This window comes from Micropterus dolomieu, linkage group LG10, assembly GCF_021292245.1.
Source record: "Micropterus dolomieu isolate WLL.071019.BEF.003 ecotype Adirondacks linkage group LG10, ASM2129224v1, whole genome shotgun sequence".
In the NCBI taxonomy this organism is placed as follows: Eukaryota; Metazoa; Chordata; class Actinopteri; order Centrarchiformes; family Centrarchidae; genus Micropterus; species Micropterus dolomieu.
The window spans coordinates 22,924,884-22,947,035 of record NC_060159.1 but is presented as its reverse complement, the minus strand read 5'-3'; positions in this window follow the sequence as shown (position 1 = coordinate 22,947,035).

Below are 22,152 nucleotides of genomic sequence, written 5' to 3'. Positions count from 1 at the left end.
TGGTTCATTGCTCCTGTAACTTTGTTTTCGTTTTATGCAAGTTGCCACAGTTTGTTTCCGTGCAACAGAAACACTCTGTGTAGTGGAGCCTTTACGATTAATTAACAGTGAAGTTTTAAAGCACAGGTTAATAGTGAAATCCGGTAATCGCTGCATCCCTACTCATAACTATTGTTTCACTTCATATCCAGTTTGCTGGATATGAAGTGAAACAATAGTTGGATCAGAAATAACTGAAACGGTGTTTCTAAAACCTATAGGGCTCATATATTTCATCTATTGAAATATGGATGCTCAGAAGTGCCTCTCTCATATTATGTGTGGAACATCTGGTGTGTTACGTTGTGAGACAAAGTTTCTGCTTATCTGTGAAGCAAAACGGGAGTTTGGAGGCAGACATAAAACAATGTGACAAGGTGCTGGCGAACTGAAGCACATCATTACAGAAAAGAAAACAATGTCACAGAGCCTTACACAGTCCCATGCTCCTGAAATAAAGTGCTGTCCCACTTTCTCTCCTGCAGCAGACATGTTCAATCACTTCAGTTTGCATTGTGGGTTGTTTTCATCCACCTTGTCAACCTGTTTGAAGTATAAATCCCTAACCTCTGACCTTTTACAATATGGCCACGTTGCTTCAGAATACAGTCATGACAGAGTTTTTTGAGACAGTAATTCACACACTTTATGGAACTCACTCTCAAACTAACTACACTTGAATGTACACATCAAAGCCTGCAGAATTTTAGCACCAGCACAAAAAGATTAGAACTTTTTTTTTTTTGCTCACACTTTAATGAGCAGTGTGACTCAAACAGAGGTGATGAGCCCCCCACAGACTTGCATTCTGCAGCTTTATTAGATAATAACACTATTACTTTGTTTCTACTGTTTTCAATAAGACACAGGAACAACAAGTGATAAAGCTAACAAGGCAATAATGAAAAAACAAACCGGGCTACTGGGTTAAATAAAAATATTTAACCCAGAAATATTCTGCAATCCCATTTCCTTCTACTGTATGTTTAGCAACAGCTGCAGTTTAGTTAAGCACAATTTGAAGTTAAATATTTTCTCCTGTATCTGGTTTTTGTTACTGGAACTTCTGGCTATAAGAAGTAAATGTTTAAAGTTTTATAATATGTGATACTTAGTGATTCCCACTCTGTGTGAACCTTTTGGACTAAAAACTGTGACTTAGGTTTGTCAGATGTTGTTAAATGAGATTATATGACCAATGTCTTTAAATGTGTGTAAAACATTTACCAAAGACTGTTAAGGTCTGAGATCTTTCTAAACACGTGAGTTGCTTGTGCTGCCACCGGCCAAGTGTAATCAATTTACATGCTGAATATCTCCCCCAGGCCAAGCTAACCTATACACAGCTCAGTCTAAGAAGGTATTTGGCAACTACATTCAAAACAAGGTAGAGTTCCTTTTTGGTTAAATCCACTGTGTACCTGAAATGCAGCCAGAAGAACAAAAAGACCCAGCTGGAAGCGGAAACCGTGAAGACGAGCTCATTACTAAAATAAACACTCTGTTCTCCTCTTCTGTGTCTTCTCTCGTCTCTCTTCTCCAATCACTTTCATGCATGAACACCAGTGAGGCTTTGTTCTCTTCATTTGAGTGCGTTGTTTATGTGTTATTGAAGATAAAAGTTAGGAGGGCTCTCCGTGCCTCCCGAGGGCTACGCTCTAAAGTGTTTCTCAGGCAATCTCGTTTAGCAGTGGTAAAAGCCCGACAACAAGACATGAACTATAATCTGCAGGCAGATGAAGAGGTGGAGAGTTGAAGAGACTGATGGAGAGAGAAAGATTAGAGCGCATGTTGATGCTGTTTGTTATTGTTGTTCTTTGGTCATGATGCTCTCTGTATTGAACTCCACAACTATACTCCACAACTACTGCTCTATGTTTTAACTCTCAGTATAAATAGAATAGCTGTTTTATTTTCTTTTCCATGCTTTAAACAAACAAAATGTGTTTTCTGTGCTACAAGACTGATTGTCTTACCGCTTCTTTGGATTAAGATGAACTTGAAATGATTTTGAGTACTCAAAAGCAATTGCTTTTCATCTGACATGTTGATTCAGTCCCACATGCATGCGTATACTGATTGTTATTGCATTTATGAAGTTTTATGGCCCAATTTGCACAAAGTATTGCAATATAATTTGCAACAATGACTGTAATAAGACTCAAACTAACTTTATTGTCACTTCAGGGGAAATTTGTCTTGGACTTGTGTTTTGACAGATATAAAATGTATTAGTGCAAATGTGCCATGGAAGTAAAAGTTAGTTATTTGTGATTCAAATATTGTTTTTATGTTAGCGAGAAAGTAAAAACTCCCAATCTGAGTCATTTTAATATTGTAGATCTGCAAATACTGACTCCATTCTGATACATATATTTACCTAAAAGACAAAGCTGCCCTTGAGATATAGAGACAACAAAATACGTATTTGAGCCAAAGATGGTCAGTTTAGCATACACAGAAAAATAACTATGTACAAGACTTAGTACATAGTATCTAATTTGGCTCACCTTATTTTTCATGAGCTACTATATTTGATCCAAATACTGGTGATATTAGTCAAAGTTTGCGACTCCTGAAATCAACATGAAGCGATTTGCTTTAGTGTTTTACTAGAGAAGTTGGAGCTTTGGGTACTACAGAAAGACTAAGGGCCCTGGCAAAGCGTGGCAGAGCAAAGCGGCGGAGCCCAAGTGCTAGTTTCCAACTGACTATGTACACAAAAGGCCTATTTCTCTCAATTATTATTACTAATCTGTCAATATCTGTGTTGGTGAGCACTTCTCCTTTTCCGAGATAATCCATCCACCTCATAGGTGTGACATATCAAGATGCAAAGGAAAAGTGCTCACTAACAAAGATTTTGACAGATTTGTGAACAATATTTGAGAGAAATAGGCCTTTTTGTACATAGAGAAAGTCTTAGATCTTTGAGTTCAGCTCATGATGAATGCGGGCAAAAAACAAAAGTGTTTTCATGCCCGTTTATAATTTTGTTCAGTGTACTTGCGCCCATCTGTGTGCCCATGGGAGTTTTGATCTTAAAAGGAGTCAAAGCAGGTACAGCAGCTGCACAGTCAACAATAGGGAACTAATGCATGAGAATTGCAAGGAGGTGAAGAGGGAGAGAGAGCACCTGGACGAGAGAGAGAGATGTGACCCACGACCAGTTCCTCATAGTTTAATACACTTCACTGATCAACCACATAACTGTAGAGTAACATTTGGCTTCATGGCCATCAACATATCACGTCGACACTGTCATCCTTGCACACTTCTCTCTCTCGCTTGTCCACATGTTCTCTCTTGTACAGTGGTGTTACAGAGTGGAGCTTCTTCCCCCGATCTTTGGCTAAGTATAGAATCCGGTTGCAGACGGCACATAAACCAAACAGCAAAGTTTAATTTTCCTCAAGTTTATGACAGCACAAAATTTAGCGACAGCTTAAATGACCTGCCACCAGCATCTTTTCTTATTTTAACCAGTGAAAGAGATGGATGCAAATTAGCTGCTAACCTGACTGTTTTGTACACTGCTCTGCTAATTAGAAATTAGCGAGCTGGTACGAGCGTTGACACACTTAAATTTTTACTCACACGGTGAAATACTCGCTCTATAGATCCTGGCTGTCGTATAGGAGAGCAGTTTTACAGCACTAGCAGGCTGAGGGGGCCAATTAACCCCCCAAAATTAGCATTTGGGGGTTAATTGGCCAAATACTGATCCTTAGGATTGGGTCAGGACGTCTCTAGTTAACATCCACATTTTTGTGGGTGTTTATTTGTTGGTCTCCCTTTTTTTCAGGTGAAATGTTTCAAAATAAAGTTTCAGCTTTGTGTTAATTTTAATGCAATATTGCATTGTTTCTGTGTTGGAAGTCATAGCAAGGGATGTCTTTATCTGCAAAAGGTCTCGCTCTCAGTCTTTCTAATTCTTCCCAAACATGTTGTTGGAAAAAACATTTCTTTGTGGACCTGGCTTTGTGCACAAGGTGCATTGTCATGCCTAAAACGAAAAGGTTTAGACACGTCTCTTGTCTGAAATGTCATTGCATTCTGTCGTGTGCTTCTCCCAAAGGGAACATGCATTGGGGTTGTTCAGAGACATTTGTGTGGCTGGCTGTTTACACCTGTATGTCATTTTGAGTTTTTGAACAAGGCTCCTGACAGGTGTTGGATCATCCAGGCAGCATTCTGGATTCACAGGTCTGCACGTCTCTACCTGTTTTTGACCATTAAGGGTCTGATTTACTAAGGGTTTGCGTGAGTAAAAACGTGTGCAAACTAGCAAATTAACAGGTAAGCTGATCTACTAATGGTGTGCACGCAGAATGACGCCTTTCAAAAGTGCATAATAGCACTTGTACATTTAGTACTTTTGTCTTAAAGGGGCTTTATGTAAGTTTTTGATATTAATAAATCAAATCTTCATTGCCTTATTGTCATTGTGTTCAAAACTCGCTCAGAAATGAAGCACACGCCTGTTTTCTCTCTTGCTTGCATTAGCCACTATTCTGCTTTTAAGCACTCCCATGCTTTACAGGCCACAGCTTGAGAACAGAACATCCTACAGGGCTGTAAGTGGGCTCTTTCTCTTCGTATTAAAGAGACAAAGCGATTGATAACCATACATCCATCCATTGCATGTCTGTGTAGCTCCTACGGGTCACCAGCAGAAGCCGATAAAGACCACCTCCGCCAAAGCAAACTCTTCTTCTCTACTTAAATCTGACGACAGAAAGGAAACTTGTCAGCTCAGCCGACCTCAGACCAAACAGGTTCAGATGATGTATAGTAAAAACAAAGTGAGCATTAGTAAAGCTGGAGAAACGCAGAGAAAGTCACGTTAGTTCGCCGGCTAACGCCGAGCAGTTGTCCAGTGCAAAGTTGTATGGCTTTCCATATTACTTCACCAAGTAACGCGACCTATGGTACTTTCCTGTGTACCACTGGTATTATGTGTCAAAGCCTGCAAGAAATTATGTAATTGTTAAAAGCAATTAAAAGAGCGATTTGTTTACTATCCTATAGTGATGCAACCAACCAGGAGCAGCCAACCTTCAATTTAGATTTATTATTTTACTGATACGTAGGTACACAGCTTCTCCACCTCTCAGTCACTGTAACTAACATGACCCACATAATATACAACCCAGAGGAAGAGCCATCCACTGACACTACAGTAAATTTACTTACTGCAGTCTGTTTCATTATCATCCAATACATTTAGCTATGCTGACATTGCTGAGCCTCCGGTGAAAGCTACAGATAGTAAAGATGGTTACTGAAAGCAGCAGGCGAGCTAACGCTGTAGCACGTCAGCTAAATGCAGTAAATGTACTGTGATCGTGTAACGAGCATGGATTAGTTCAACATCAAGCTGATAAAAATATTACTGTAACGTTGCAGTGGGAGTTTACCTGAGTTTCCACTATGTTGTGTGAAGCTGTCTCCCTACCTGTCTATAGCCGCAGTCACTCTGGCTTTTTTTCGGGAGTACTGTGCCAAAAAGTCTTGCTGCGCTGAACGAAAGGTACGAGGCTGGTGTTGAGTTGCGTCTAAGACAGGAACGTTGAAGTAACAGAGCCTGAACATGTCTGTGTGAAAAGCCACAGCGGCATGCAGGTGTTTCTACGTTTATTGCAGGATTTCTGTATGAAAGTGCTTGTGATTCGGGTTATGCTCGCTCATGAGTTCAACCGAGCACACGTACGAGCACACGCCTGGTTGCAATCTTAAAACCGCACCGCTAGTGGCCGCTGAAAACTACATAATGCCCCTTTAATGAATATGCAATTTTGGGCATTTCAATGTTACTGTGGGAGGGTAACATGCAAATACGTTTATTTACTACACACAATGTGATCTACCAAGCCTATGCGCAATTGTGAGTGCAACAGCATCTGTATTTAACACGTTTTGAAAGGAAGGTGCAAACCGCCAAGTGTTGCGCAGCTGTAATGAAAGAAGACGTATAGAAATTAACAATATTAGATATTATTCTATATCCAATATATAGAAATACAATCATTTTATTTGTTCGATGAACTATATGAATTGAATAGTTTTTTGGGATTTTCCTTTAGCTTTGGCAATACTGCTGTATTAACATTCATGGTAACCCTAACCCTGACTTACATTTATTCATTTAGCCGACGCTTTTATCCAAAGCGACTTACAATTGCTAATTATGTCAGAGTTATGTCGCACGCCTCTGGAGCAACAAGGGGTTAAGTGTCTTGCTCAGGGACATATTGGTGTCTCAAAGTGGATTCGAACCCAGAACTCTCACATCAAAGGCAGGCATCTTATCCACTGCAGGGACAGGAGATCGCGGAGCGACCAGGTGCGGACGGTTGGTGATTGTTCCCTATGGTTGGATGATCATTTCCTCGTGTCTGGGTCATTGCAGCAATACTGCATCTGTTTCTGCTGGGGTTTCCCAAAGCAGTTTTTCAGGTGCACTGTCCCAAGCAATCCCAGGCAGGATGGGCAGGTACATAAGATTTCCTCATACTCTGGACACACTGAACGAAACAAACCAAGGTTTTTACTCAGTGGCTGCTTTCCCTCCCAACTCTCCATGGCGGAAACCAATAAAACCCTCATTTAAATAATGGCACCTCCATTGTGTTTGCTCCTGTTGTCATATACTCAATAGTTCTTTGTAAATCACCCATAACAGGTACTACAATTGGACGAGCAATATTTTAGGATGCACACACAATTTAGTACTTATTATTCGGGATGTTAGCCCTAAGAGTTACAAAAATGATCAAGAAAACCTCAAAATTACTTAATGTTTTGAGTTTTTCCCTCCTGAAAATGGCAACAACAAAAACAACTCTGCACAAAATGGTCTTCAAACCCTATATAAGTTTAACCCAAGCTTATTAAACACACACTCATGTCTTGCACTTTCGTGTCTCTGTCAGTGAGGCTGAAAGCATCTGCAAGATCACACAGAATTGATTAAGAAAGCACCATCTTGCCACTAATGAATTCTTAATAGATTTCGATGCCTTTGGGGAGCCACCACATGTGTCTACTGGCCTATAAACAGAAAGCCAGGGAGAGGCTGGGGAAAACACACACACACACACACACACACACACACACACACACACACACACACACACACACACACACACACACACACACACACACACACACACACACAAAACATACAACTGGTTTGTGATAGCATATCTGGAATGAGTCGTAAGAGGACAAGATTACAAGTTGGGTTGACTTGATAAACGTTAATGACATTATGTTGAGATAAGGATCAAGACACTGGATTGAAAAGCGCTGAAATGGCTAGAGTGAAAGAGCCCTTGAGATATAATTATTGTGTCAGCTCAAGAAACTGCATCATAAAGTCATGTGATATTCAATTAAAGGCTTCGGGAGACTGTAGAGGAAAATCAATGCAATCATGGCGACTGGAAGGAATCATAAATCGATGGCAGAAGTCCACGACAGTCCAGGGCCGGAGTACGTCTGTTTTTGAGGGGAGAGCCTCCACTGAGACGGGCTCCAGCAGCATTAACACACAGACCATTAAACACCAATTACAATCCAATTACTGCACAATGACATCATCAAGAGGATCCTCCTCGTCGGGGGAATCGATGCTTGTCAGTTGCCATAGAGATACTGAGACTACTCGGTTGTCATCCAGGAAGGTGACACCATGACAACAATGATAGATAAAGGAATGGCTATATTCTGCCAGAAACTCAGTGATAAAAACCAGTGGGGTATATTACTCCTCTCAGGGGATACGCACGCGCACACACACACGGCGTACAAAGCAATGACTTTGTGTGTTTTCATATCTAGCACTGTTGCTGGGATTGAGCCTTTTAATTGTACACTTGAGGATTGAGGCTCTAATTAATGACAGAGGAGCTACTATGACCTGCTATGTTAATGGGTCAGCTAATATGCGTGCAAGTTGCAATTTAGGCTAAATTTACAGCTCCATGACTCACTCATCTATACTCTATCCTTTCATCTTCACCTGTTTGGTCGTTAGTTTCATTACTTGTCTGTGTCTTTATTTCTCTGCCTCTCTTTTAAGGAGTTTTGCCAATATGTTTTATAGCCAAACCAATACAGAATATTTGGGAGATTTAAAAAATTAGCAAAAACAATATATCAGCCAATAGTAAACTACTAAACTTAACACAAACAATCTTAATACAAATGCCTTACATTTATTATGTCAGTGCTCTCTGGTGGAGAAACTATGTAATGGTGACGCTGTATTTAAATAACCAACCTAGTTTGGTTTTTTCAGTACTGAAACTTCTTGTTACTTATCGACAGACACCCATAAGATATCTGTTATAAGCTAAATTTGACCGATTTATACATGTAAACAAAAAGGTAGTCCCTCCACCATACACTAAAGCACAGTGACTGGACCTTGCTATCTGTTCAGTTGTGTATTATTGACACGTCACGGTAAAAGATATGTCTAAACCCAATAATAAGACTTAATAGATAAGTGGAAGGAAGCTGAGGACCTGTACTCTCTTACATTAACTGGTCTGTGCAGAAATATGACATGGATCCAACTCTGACTCTAATGCTCTCATTCTCATTAGCAAAGCTAGTGTAAAAAGACATTTAGCTAGCAAGCAAATCTTTAGCCACAATAACCATACGTTTACCAGTTAAAATGACAAACATGAATGGTAGCAGTTGCTAATTATGTGAGTAACTTGATGGCAGGCCAAAATTGAACTTGTCTGTCAGTTTGTGTGCTCTCTGCAGCTGAGCCAAGCACAGTTAATGAGTGAGTGAAGAACCTCCCATTGTACAATCGCTAGTGGACTGAGTGTAGTCCCAACAACTCCAGCAGGGTCTGGCATAAGTATACATAGCAGCAAACATCTTCTGTCTAGTTGATCGCCTCACGTAAATGTCAGGAGTTTGTTTAAACCTTTCATTCAGACTTCCTTGAGTGTGGATTAAGTAGCTCGCAAAAACAGCTGTTATTTTAATGTGCCAGATACAAATTTAATCAATTGCACATATTCTGCTGCTATGTAAATATATTAGTATTGAATCAGAGTGTGTATCTGGGCCAAAACATTTGATCCGAACATCCCTAGTCAATATAGAAATCTGCAGTCTCGTTCAATAATATTTGCCTGGCTGACTTGTTGGTTGAGCTCTACTCATCACTCGCAATGTTTTATTTATATACTGGAAATGTATGTGGTATGCTTAATTGGGCCTTTACTAGTCATAGATTTGAGTTTGATCATTTCATTCAGAATTACAACACTGTACAGTGTTTTTATCTAGGTTTTTCTTTTTGACAGGAGGGGAAAAACTTCTAACTTCAGACCCTCGTAAGACACTGATTTGAATCCCAATGTACGACAATACTGGCATTACTTCAAACAATAATAAAAAAAACCCAACTTATAACAGTTCTTCAGTGATTATCCAAGTACGCTCAAAATTAAAGAAACATTTTGTCTGTTTCCCTCTCATGAATCACTTCTTTCAATTTCAGTTTAGTTTAATGCAGTGGCTCATTTACTACTCCAAAAGTTGGTAAAGTAAGTGACAAAATAAACCTTATTCATTATAGAATAGCAATCAAAATTTAACTGATAACAATCTATTTGTTTAGTTTAATTATTTCTATTTAGGTGTTCAAAATTGTGCAGAAGAAAAGTTTAGAACACAAAATTTAAAAGCTTTCATGACATGCTGATAGGTTAAATCACTTGATAGTATGTTTATCAGTAATATTGATAAATTATTTAATCAATGTGTCACAACAATCGCATTCTGCAGTTTAAACACACAAATTCCTTCTGTTGGAAAAGTCTGTAGACGTTTTAAGGTTGTTTTAAAATTGTGCAGAAGAAAAGTTTAGAACACAAAATTTAAAAGCTTTCATGACATGCTGATAGGTTAAATCACTTGATAGTATGTTTATCAGTAATATTGATAAATTATTTAATCAATGTGTCACAACAATCGCATTCTGCAGTTTAAACACACAAATTCCTTCTGTTGGAAAAGTCTGTAGACGTTTTAAGGTTGTTTTAAAATTGTGCAGAAGAAAAGTTTAGAACACAAAATTTAAAAGCTTTCATGACATGCTGATAGGTTAAATCACTTGATAGTATGTTTATCAGTAATATTGATAAATTATTTAATCAATGTGTCACAACAATCGCATTCTGCAGTTTAAACACACAAATTCCTTCTGTTGGAAAAGTCTGTAGACGTTTTAAGGTTGTTTTAAAATTGTGCAGAAGAAAAGTTTAGAACACAAAATTTAAAAGCTTTCATGACATGCTGATAGGTTAAATCACTTGATAGTATGTTTATCAGTAATATTGATAAATTATTTAATCAATGTGTCACAACAATCGCATTCTGCAGTTTAAACACACAAATTCCTTCTGTTGGAAAAGTCTGTAGACGTTTTAAGGTTGTTTTAAAATTGTGCAGAAGAAAAGTTTAGAACACAAAATTTAAAAGCTTTCATGACATGCTGATAGGTTAAATCACTTGATAGTATGTTTATCAGTAATATTGATAAAATATTTAATCAATGTGTCACAACAATCGCATTCTGCAGTTTAAACACACAAATTCCTTCTGTTGGAAAAATCCACTGTTGAGAAGTGAGACTCCCTGTTCCCTTGGTGATAAAATGAACACTCTCTCTCTTTCTGCTTCTTCTCTTTTCACTTTGATATTTCCTCACCTGGAGGCTATGGGAAAGCAGGAGGGATTTAAAGGAACCACTCTGATGCTTCTTGAACAGAACTGGAACCCCGCGTCGTCTCTGTAATGGGGTGGACGATACCTTACCATCAGTAGCTTTAAATGCGCGCCTGCAGCATTTGTGTGCGTCCTGCTGAATGATTGAATGCGACAATTTCTTAAGCCCTTTCTTTTCAGACTCGTCTTCCCTTGATTTGCCTCCTCCTGTGATTTGATATTATCTCCCTCTCATCTCATCTCCTTTTGTCTGCTTTTTTCCCTACCAGTCATTACTTTTCTTTCATTTCTTTAACACATTCATCACGGCCTGGGTTACTTACAACAATTAAATGGGTGTCACATCTCAACCTTGAGCATGCTGGAGAAGAACATTAGAATTTCCACACTTCTGCTCTCTTTTCATAAATTCTGTTTGTTCTCCTCCTAACCTCTCTCCTCTTTGTGAACCCTCTCTGTCTTTATCTCTTTCTTCTCGTAACCCACCTACCTGCACCACTGAATCGTGGGCGTCTGCATTAGTCTGATTGCCAGGAAAGCAGCAATGTGAGAATAGTAAAAAAAAAAAAAAAAAAAAAAAAGATGGAGAGGGGATGGGACTGAATAATGGTACTTAAGAGCATTAATGACTCGAGCTTCTCCACTCTGTCTGTCGCTCATGATTGCGCGCCCTTTAGATAACCGTGCGGTGCACTGTGGGGGGAAAAGGAATATGTTTAAATATTGCACAGCTTCCAGTCAATGTAGTTAAAAATGTGTCTATTCCAGCCGTACTTACTCTTATGCAGAGGCATTTCTGTGCTATTGTAGAGGTTAAACATATGCTTTCAGCCCACTAACCAGTGTGTATGTAGTGTTACATATAAGGTGGGAGGAAAGATCATAGCCATCATTTGGTAATCATCGAGGGCAATTGCACGCCAATCCGAACAGAAATTCATTGTATTTTTTTAAACGCATTAAAATGTATGAAACTTTAATAGCCTGGAGACCGATTTCATGACACTGTAAGAACCCTCATCCCCCAACTCATGACTCATGATAATAATGACTGTTCTGAATATTCTTTGCTAAAAAGAAAGTTGGAAAGGAGGCAATAATGATCAAGATTTATGAACCATTTCCTGCATAAACAGGCAGAATACCAAATTATAACCGACCAGTCTGACGTGTGTAGAGGTGTGTGACTGGTGTCGTTTCCAGGTGATTTAATGAAGGTAAACACAGTGGACGGCTGTGGGGCATCCGCTCAGGCGCGATACTTCTTAAAGCACAGGCTGCAGATTTATCAACATATGTGTCCTGCTGCCTTCAGATGACTGCAGGGATTTAATGGATTCAAGGAGGAGCTTTTCACACTGTTGACAATACATTTTGCAATAATGACCCATATTTATTTATAAAATGCAGACTGCTTTACTGAGGTTCTTGCTTTAACCACATTAAACAGAACTTTCTGATACACATCTACTGGTTGGAGATTATTTACTTTTTAACCATTATTCCATTATTGCTACACATTTGTTCCAAGAATTTAGTTTGCGCTTGCTGACAAAAACGCAGCCAGTGAAGGGTCTTTGCACCTTTTTTTCTCAGCGCAATGTCTAAACAAAAATGCCAACAACAACTTGTTTTGTTCTGCCTCATTTGAATGAGCTTGTGCACTGTGTGCTACACTGCGCACCAAAATAATAGACGGGTAAAGCCAATTTCAAGGTTAGGAAAATATAGACCTCTGTGGTCTGTGCTGGTCTACAGCCATGTGAGTTTCTCTGTAAGGCAGGACCTAGGCACAGTGGTGTTATTTATATCATGTTCAGCATCTAAGAAGAAGAAGGAAACTCAAATCAGAATATGCCTTCCGATATGTGTGGACATTTAACAGTAGACAATGAGTGTGAGAGCCTTACTTCCTCGGGCAGATCGTTCCAGTGCCTCGGGGCCTTGACAGAAAAGGCTCTGTCCCCTTTAGTTTTAAGCATAGTCACATTAAGAGACAGAAGACCCTGGCCGGAAGATCTGAAATTTTGCAGAGGACTTAAAAGGTCTAGGTCTATAAGCAGGAGCCAAGCCATGGAGAGCCTTAAAAGTAATCAATAAAATCTTAATCAATCCTAAAACAAACAGGGAGCCAATGTAAAGAGGCTAAAACGGGAGTAATATGATTGTACCTTTTGGTTCTACTCAGCTGAATTTTGCACAGTCTGTAGACGTTTTAAGGTTTTATGATTAAGACAAGAGAAAAGGCTGTTATAATAATCAAGACGAGTTTAGTGTGTTAGATAAATGATAACATTTGAATTTCAAAGTGATAGACTGACTGACATTGCCATCCCTTAAGCCATGCAGCTAGCATGGCTAAAAGATTATTTTGACCTGCTTTCATTGCAGAGTCCCTAATTTCATCTACTTTCTAAAATCAAGATTTTATTTTTCTGGCACAGCCATCTTCATTCTTCTTTCTTTATTCAAGATACAGTCTGTTATGGCCCTAGAGCCGTGTATGTTGTTTGTGTACTCTGCTCTCTCTCTTCTCTGTGCTCCTGTACTCCTACAGGTGCTGCCCTTAACCCTCTGCAGCAAGGTGATTGTACGTGGCTGTCTCCACTCAGAGATGCGGCGTCAGTGGACCATTTAGCAATTCTGCGTGTGGTGTTTGCAGTCAGTGGACCAATGGGTCAGATGACAACTTAAGTCTGCGTGACTGCTGCCTATATTTGTTGTGCTTAGCTGTGTGCTTGCCTTACTCTCTCTGTGGAAGGAGGGTGTTAGATTGTGTTCCTTACTTAAAGTCTAGTTCATACTAACAATTAGAAGGCCGATTTGCAAGTCTCCAAGCTCTCCTACAGTCAGGCTGTGATAGGGGGCAGATCAGCGAGGAACTGGCGCTTGCTAATCGTTATGTGTAGGGGTTTGACCAGACAATTAACACACGAGACGAGATTCGAGATTGGGTTCATGAGAGAGAGACGAGATTTTAATGCTATTTTGAAGAAATCTTTAATGCTGAATTATATCAAAAATTTTGAGCATTAAACACTTTATTTCCATCATTCTGATTTTTTTTTTTTCTGCATCAGTTTATGGTGATTTTTCTATTTATTTATATAAAGAAAAACACAAAAGTCAGGTGGCAGGTGACAATTCAAAATCTATAGCCTAACAGAATCTAAATCAGTGCATTCTGTGTTGCTATCAGATCTGTTTCTCCTGTAGATCAGCTTCTTTTAATATTATCCCTGCTGATTCATGATTTAGTCCTCCCCTCATGTGCCTTTGTTTGGGGAAGTAAACTCTTTAAATGTGACTGTGGCACCTTTTCACCTGCAAGATAAATTATTTTATTTTAATTTAGTTATAAACTCCTGGACTTTAATAGCTACTTTGTTTCAGCAGATTTTCTGCTCATGGTCAAAACTTTCTGCACATTCAGAATCTCTAGCATATAGGCTATCTGTGTTCTCTGACATGTCTAGAGAAAAAGCAGATTATTACCAGACGTCATCAATTAATGAGAAGTCCGGTACTCTGCTGTGCATTACGTTTTTGATCCACTGGTAGTAACGTTATCCCCTTCAGACCGTTTGACCGTTTCATGACTGCATGTTGCATATTAAACGAAAAGTAAATGAAACCCTTTTGATCAGGCAGAAATCTCGCCACAAATCCACACGTTAACTTCCAGTGCAGCTCACAGTCCCAAAAAGAGCAGGCCGTGCTACAATTTTTAAATGCTTATGTTGCAAAACTCTGCCAGCTACGTTACCATTCGTCACAGCTGTCTGGACTCACAGCACGAGCGGTGCGGTTGATTTAATTTCAGGGCGTGCGCCGGTGTGACATCAGCTGGGCGCGGAGTTGATTCGCTCGGTGATTCTATCTTATCAGTTATAAATTTGTATTTCACTGTGTGAGAAAATTAAAGTGCGGCTTGACAGCGTGACAAATGTCATTTGCGTCTCGCGAGACAGCTTTTTACCTGACGAGAATTTTCGTCATAAATTAATCTTGCGAGATCTCATGGTGCGAGATCTCGTCACATGTGTGAACTACTTAATACATAATTTTAGAAGCCACCACCAAAACATAAATAAGAAGAAATTAAAGCAGCAATTAAGATCCTAGTGTCTTGTGGAAAACAAATGACTGCATGTCATGACAAATGACTGGATCTCTGGTACTGCCCTAGAATGGTTTTCATCCTACCTGTCAAATAGGAAGTTTTGCGTGTCTATAAACAACTATGTCTCCTCGTTCTGTCCCGTTAAATATGGTATGCCTCAGGGGTCGGTCTTAGGACCCATTTTGTTTTCCTTGTATCTGCTTCCCCTTGGACATATTATCCATAAACATGGCATTTCTTTTCATATTTATGCTGATGACACACAAATATACTTGCCCGTCAGGTCCACAGACCCTGGAATGCTGAGTTCACTTAACAACTGCCTTTGTGAAGTTAAAAAATGGATGTCAAATCATTTCCTCCAGCTGAACTCAGACAAAACAGAAATCCTAGTCATTGGGTCCCAGCAGATGGCAGTGACAATACTGATGACTGATGACAAATACTGCCATTTACTGGTTCCCTAGTTAATCACATTAAGCCTGTGGCAAAGAACCTTGGTGTTTGGTTTGATAGTAATTTAAATTTCGAGCAGCACACCACAAAGCTTGTTCAATCATGTTTTTATCAACTTAGATCGAATTTTAGCTATATTTCTATGTTAACTTTTAAGGACACCGAGACCATTTTACACGCCTTCATCTCATCACGCCTGGATTATTGCAACAGCCTTTTCACCTGTTTAACCCAAAAATCTATTGATCGACTCCAGACTGTCCAGAACTCAGCTGCCAGGTTTTTAACCAGAACAAAGAAATATGACCACATTACTCCTATTTTAGCTTCATTACACTAGCTCCCAGTGTGTTTTAAAATTGACTTTAAAATTCTATTGATTACTTTTAAAGCTCTTCATGGCCTCTCGCCTTGTTATATTTCTGAACTTTTAGTCCCATACACACCAGCACGTACCTTGAGATCCTCGGGCAGAGGTCTGTTGTCTGTTCCAGAGTCTCGACTGAAAACTAAAGGGGACAGAGCGTTTGCTGTCAGGGCCCCGAGGCTCTGGAACAGCCTGCCCGAGGAAATCAGGTCGGCTGAGTCAGTGAACTCTTTTAAGTCCCTTCTTAAAACATACTTTTATAGGAGAGCCTTTCCCGATCTTATTTGATTTTATTTTATCCCTTTTATTTTATTGTATTTTACTAATTTTATATTTATCTGTATTTTAGTCTTTTCAATGTTTTCATGCTTTTATCTTATATTGTTTTTGTATTATTGTCTCTTGGGTATTATTTTCTTTACACTTGTTAAAGCACTTTGTAACTTGTTTTTGAAAAGTGCTCTACAAATAAAGATTATTATTATGTGTAAAGAGGATGTTGGGAATGGATGGGTAGTACTGGGAACTAGCTCTAGAGACTATCAAGACTATCTTTGGTTCAAATGTGTCTGAATGCACTACAGTTAGTTTGGCCGTTCTCTCTTGTGAACTCTGCTGGTCATTTCAATGCAGACAATGGCATGGTGTTTCAGGAAATCAACAGGTACAGGAATGAAAACAGATTAATAGCACTAAATGAAATTGATTTGGCACTTTTCCTCATAGTTTGTTGGCTCTGGTCTGAATCACTTGATGAGTTTATAAACTTGTTAGTTTTCCCCTTGGTTCAGTATCTTTTCACACACAAAAAATAGAAAAATCCAAGCAAGAAAGTAAATAGATAATGGATAATATAGAAATTAAAGAAGGTCCTGTGTTCTGGACTACGGCATAATGTATCTATGTGAGAGAAACATTGTTATGCAATAAAACATGGAGTACAGTTGACATTTGCTCATAATCATGGTAATTAGCTGGGCAATATACCAGGCAAAACTATACCGCAGTAGGCCAAATGCACTTCTAGGAAACGTCTTAAATACTATACTGCTTCACAAAAAGAAGACGTGTTGCCTTCAGACGAGCAGAAAAAGGGAGCTTATATTGACCATGCACAACATGCTAATTGTCAACATGTTAAACCGAAGACATGTCTGGTAAGCGTGAAATGTTAATCGTAGTTTATAGTAGTTTGGTAGGGTCACATTCCCACCACAAACAAACCGCTCCAGAGGTTGTTTAGGCCCGGACCAAGACCAATTCCTCAATGGTCTCTGTGCGGTTGTTTTACTGTGATTGGTGTATTTATACATGCCCAAACGAATCACGCCAAGGGGGAAAACGAACCAGAGTCGGATTTTTAATTAGACTAAAAAGCAGGTGCAGGTGTGAGAACACCCTCGTATAGTAGTGTAAAGGTTAAGGATAAAAAAACTAAACTAACTAAAAAATACATACAGTAGGGAGAACAAGTATTTGATACACTGCTGATTTTGCAGGTTTTCCTACTTACAAAGCATGTAGAGGGCTGTAATTTTTATCATAGTTACACTTCAACTGTGAGAGACGGAATCTAAAACAAAAATCCAGAAAATGATTAAAAATCATACAATGTGATTTTCTGGATTTAATTAGCATTTTTGGATATTAATTTGCATTTTATTGCATGACATAAGTATTTGATCACCTACCAACCAGTAAGAATTCCGGCTCTCACAGACCTGTTAGTTCTTATTTAAGAAGCCCTCCTGTTCTCCACTCATTACCTGTATTAACTGCACCTGTTTGAACTAGTTACCTATACAAAAGACACCTGTCCACACACTCAGACTTCAACCTCTCCACAATTGCCAAGACCAGAGAGCTGTGTAAGGACATCAGGGATAAAATTGTAGACCTACACAAGGCTGGGATGGCCTGCCAGCAGCTTGGTGAGAAGGCAACAACTGTTGGCGCCATTATTAGAAAATGGAAGAAGTTCAAGATGACTGTCAATCTCCCTCAGTCTGGGGCTCCATGCAAGATCTCACAATTTTCTGCCATAACAGTATTCTTACAAGTGTTGTCAAGTGTCTTGTGTAATTTAGGCACCATTTTTTGGTCACTGCATTGTCCTGTCTTGTGTCCTTTCATTTTTACATCCTGTCCTGTGTTGTGTTCTGTCCTTGTAATAGGAGCTATGCACTACTAGTGGGGAAGGCCTTTTTAATATTGTCCAGTTAAATTTCTCTAGACACAGTCATTATTCAGTTAGCTTGCTAAGTGGGAAGGGACTTTTGTTTGATTAGTCATGCGACACTTGATAAATGCATAATTTTAGGTGTTTTAAGCATTGCAAAGAGTAGGACTGGGAATCCCAGCCTTCATTTTATTATTACCCTTTTTTATCTGTTAGTTTTTCTTCATTTCTACTGTCTCTCTGTCCTCAGTGTCTTAAAAACGAGTAAAGCTTCAGAGGAGGCTGGACGGGCCACAAAAGAAAAGAACAATCACCCCCTGTTATCATCCAATCAGCCAGGGTTCAATAACTTGGAATGTCTCATATCACATCAGTGCTCAGTTCAATCTGCTGGGATAGAGGGGACTTAACCTTCTGCTCTGCACATGCACACACATTCGCCAGAACACATTCAACTACACACACAATGCATATGAAAGCTGATGCCTCTATTTACTAAAATACTACAGTTGGCACGTGACATGAAAACAAATTTTAAAAGAAAAGCAGATGTTGGATTATGTCTTTATGTAATATGCAGAACTTCCTGGGTGTGTTGATGCTCTGCAAGGACATTTTTAAATTGATCTGCGTTTAATCCCCCCCTGTCCAAGTGTGATGAATAAAATTGACTACAGATAGATGAAAATGTCCGAATGAATGATAATGTTGCTCTGTGACTCCTGGATTTGTTAATAGGCAACTGTTTGTATTAAGTTAGCCATATCAACTTGGTGGGGATAATATGTCAATGTTGTGTGTTAACAGCTTGTTCTGCTTGCCCCTCCATTCATACTGGCCATAAAGCAATCCCTCCCTAACGCGACTACAATGCAAGAAGTTAGTGACACTGTACTGCCCTCTATTGAGTTCAGGAAATTAGTGTACTGCAGTGCCTCCTGCTGGTTAGTCAGGAGCAGTGGTGGTTGAACAGGGGATTTCCACAAGGCCAAGTAAGCCAGGTGAACAGTGGAGTGCTATTGCCTTCTCCTGCTGTAATTTTGATTTGTGGATTGTTGCCTTGGACACTATTTGTCGGTAAGTATTTTATTGCCGTTTTTGCCTTTAGTACGATAATACTGTGACCATGCTTTGTTTTGTGAAAAGCTAAACACTAGGTAGTGGAGCATTGATGGCTAGCATAACTGGGAGTGGTTAGCACAGTGCATTTTTTGTTTCTTCCAGTCGTGTCTTACTTGTGTATTGGTTATATTCTAATTTCTGGGTACCATTTGTGCCTTTGTTACAGTTTTACAGTATGTGATACTTCATTAAATTATCAAGAAAAGTTACGCCTGGAGTTTATTGGAGGACTTCACCCTGTTAGCTAACTGTCTAGCATTGAAAACATGCAACTCATTGTGAGGACAGTAAAGACACAATGCAGTCCTTGGACACTCACAAACACATTCTATGGTTCAGCTGAAGGCTTTGGCAGTCTGAGTTGGTCAAGTGTATGTCTTCACAAATTCTGTCCTTTTTAGAAGGGTTGCCTTGCTGAGTTGCTGCAGAAAATCCTAGTTGTTGCATCATGTTAGGATTACAACATTACTGGCAATAAACCACAAATTACACGACAAAGTCACTCACTTGATGAGCTGAGTCTGAAAAGCTGAGTCCTAAAACGTCTACTTTAAAGTATAAACCCTTTTGCCACCCCTGGCCCAAATTTTTCTTTTTTTTTTATTAACAATGTGGCAAGGATCTAACTGTATTTGATTTTTATCTACATTTTTCACCTAACCACCCATGTTGAATGTTACAGCCTCACTGGCTGTTAGCATGGCTGTTGACTTTTAGTCTCGTTCATTTATGTTTTATTCTTTTGCCTTATTGCTGTGACCAGATATCCCTTATCAATTACCCCCAAAAAACAGCCAGGATAGGCATTTCAAAGAGTTGTCATTTTCTTCATCCTCTTTTCTTTCTTTCTTTTTTTCCCCATACTCTTTTCTCCCACTCGCTTTCTGTAGCTGACAGCCTGTACAATTCCCATCTCTCAGACCGATCCTTAGTGGCAGACTGTGCTCTGTTCAACCCTTCTCTTACCAGCTCTAATTGGAGTGTGGACAGGGCTATTAGCGTGTTAGCGCTCCCGTCTGATAAAGGTCAAACCTCCTTTCCCACACAGCCAGCCGGGAAAGGTAGGCAAGGTGTGTGTGTCTCAACTTATTAAGCGCCACCTTTAGGCTTCAATGAGAGTAGAGCCAGGCTCTTTCTGATGGCTGCTAAATGCCTTGCCAGCCCACTGTATTCTGGGAGTCGACCTTCTCCCCTGGGAGAGTCGAAACTCATACACGCGCACACACACATATAGATGCTGGGTTTTCTGCTGTGATTATGAAGGTGCTGTGCAGGTGCATGGCTGCTGTCAGATTGTGGTAATTTGCTCTCCAGGATGATTTAGTGTCCGCTGTGCTCCTGCTCATTATGGCCACAGAAAGCAGAGGGGAGATGATTTATAAGAATTTAAGGGGGCGCAATTGAATTTAATGCAAATCAGATTTGAATTTAAACAAGGTTATGAGGAAGTAACAGAGCGTAACTGCATGCTGCTTAGAAAAAGTTTGGCTGAAAGGAAAACTGCAATATTTCATTTCTATATACATGAAAATAAATGAAAAGAACAAGTACAAGCACACAGTTCACAATTATTGTAGTCTGTTTACAGTTTTTTCAAAGATGTCCTGAACATTTAAAACTGAACGAAATATACAAACAACAATGTTTTGAGCTGTTTTCTAGCATTGTGTGACTGCTTACAATAGTACACTGTAACTCCAAATCAAGCAAATGCTTTGAGGAGATGCAGGAACAAGTGGATTGGTCTTGACAATCAAAACAAAAATGTTCTGCTGTCGCTCATTGAACCAGTGAATTTATTTTTGTTGTAAATGTACGACAGTGGCTTGTAATCACATGTCTGTTCATGACTGACATGTATTCTCAGTGTCCTTGACATTGACATGATCAGATAAAAAAGACTGACTCTTTGTGACATGTACCCAGCCTGACCTTATACAGCATTCAGGTTGTGTACAAACAAAGATGACATGTAATGTTTTTATGTCAGTTACAGTTCAGCTAACTCATGTTATTGATGTAGCCACATAGCTGGCTTAACTGACTTTACCCTTCCACACAATGCTGTTAAAGGCCAGCATATTAGACTTTGATGTTTTAGTACTTTGTTACTTATGTTTAATGATCTCATGTAATGTTATTTATTGTAATTGGTAAATAGACTGTACATGTATATGGCCTTTCTGGTCTTCCGACCACTCAAAATGCTTTGCACACACACATTCGCACACCAATGGCACAGCCTTTGGGAGCAATTGGGGGTTCAGTATCCTGCCAAAGGACCGAAAGGCATGTGGCCTGGGGGATCAAACCAAGTCTTCCTATTAGAGGGTGACCTGCTCTACCTCTAAGCCACAGCCGCCCTTAGTTGCTGGATACTTGACATGACTTTTGATTATACAACAGGAGTTGGACAGTTCAGACAGTTTGAGTCTGGAATTGAAAAGAGCAAACATCTTTAAGTCAGACATAAGATAAATTTTAGTTTTGTCTTTGCCAACATTTTGTTATAGAAAATGTGTTTAGTAAATGTCTTTATGTCAGTATGGTCTTATGGTTTTGAATATAAGAGATGAGAAACACATCCATCATTGAGTACATTCTTTACCTTGGAAGCAGCAGTTGCCAAACCTCTAGGGCTGGACCAGAATATTTCAATTCAATTTTATTTATATAGCGCCAAATCACAACAAGTTATCTCACAGCGCTTTTCATAAAAGAGCAGGTCTAGACCATACTCTATGATGCTATTTACAGAAGCCCAACAGTTCCCACCAAGAGCAAGCACTAGGCGACAGAGGCAAGGAAAAACTTCCTTTTAAGAGGCAGAAACCTCGAGCAGAACCATGGCTCAGGGTGGGCGGCCATCTGCCTCGACCGGTTGGGGTGAAGGAGAGAGAGAGCGAGAGAGAGAGAGGACAGGAGAGGAACAGAGAGAAGGAGAGAGAGAGGGGAGGGAGGCAGCCTACACAATATACACACAGAGGTACAGACAGTAAAGGTGATGTTGCTATAGACTAAATGAAAAATGGTACAGATATTTATAGTAGTGTTAATGGTAACAGTCGTAATGTTAATGATTATAAATATAACAATAGGACT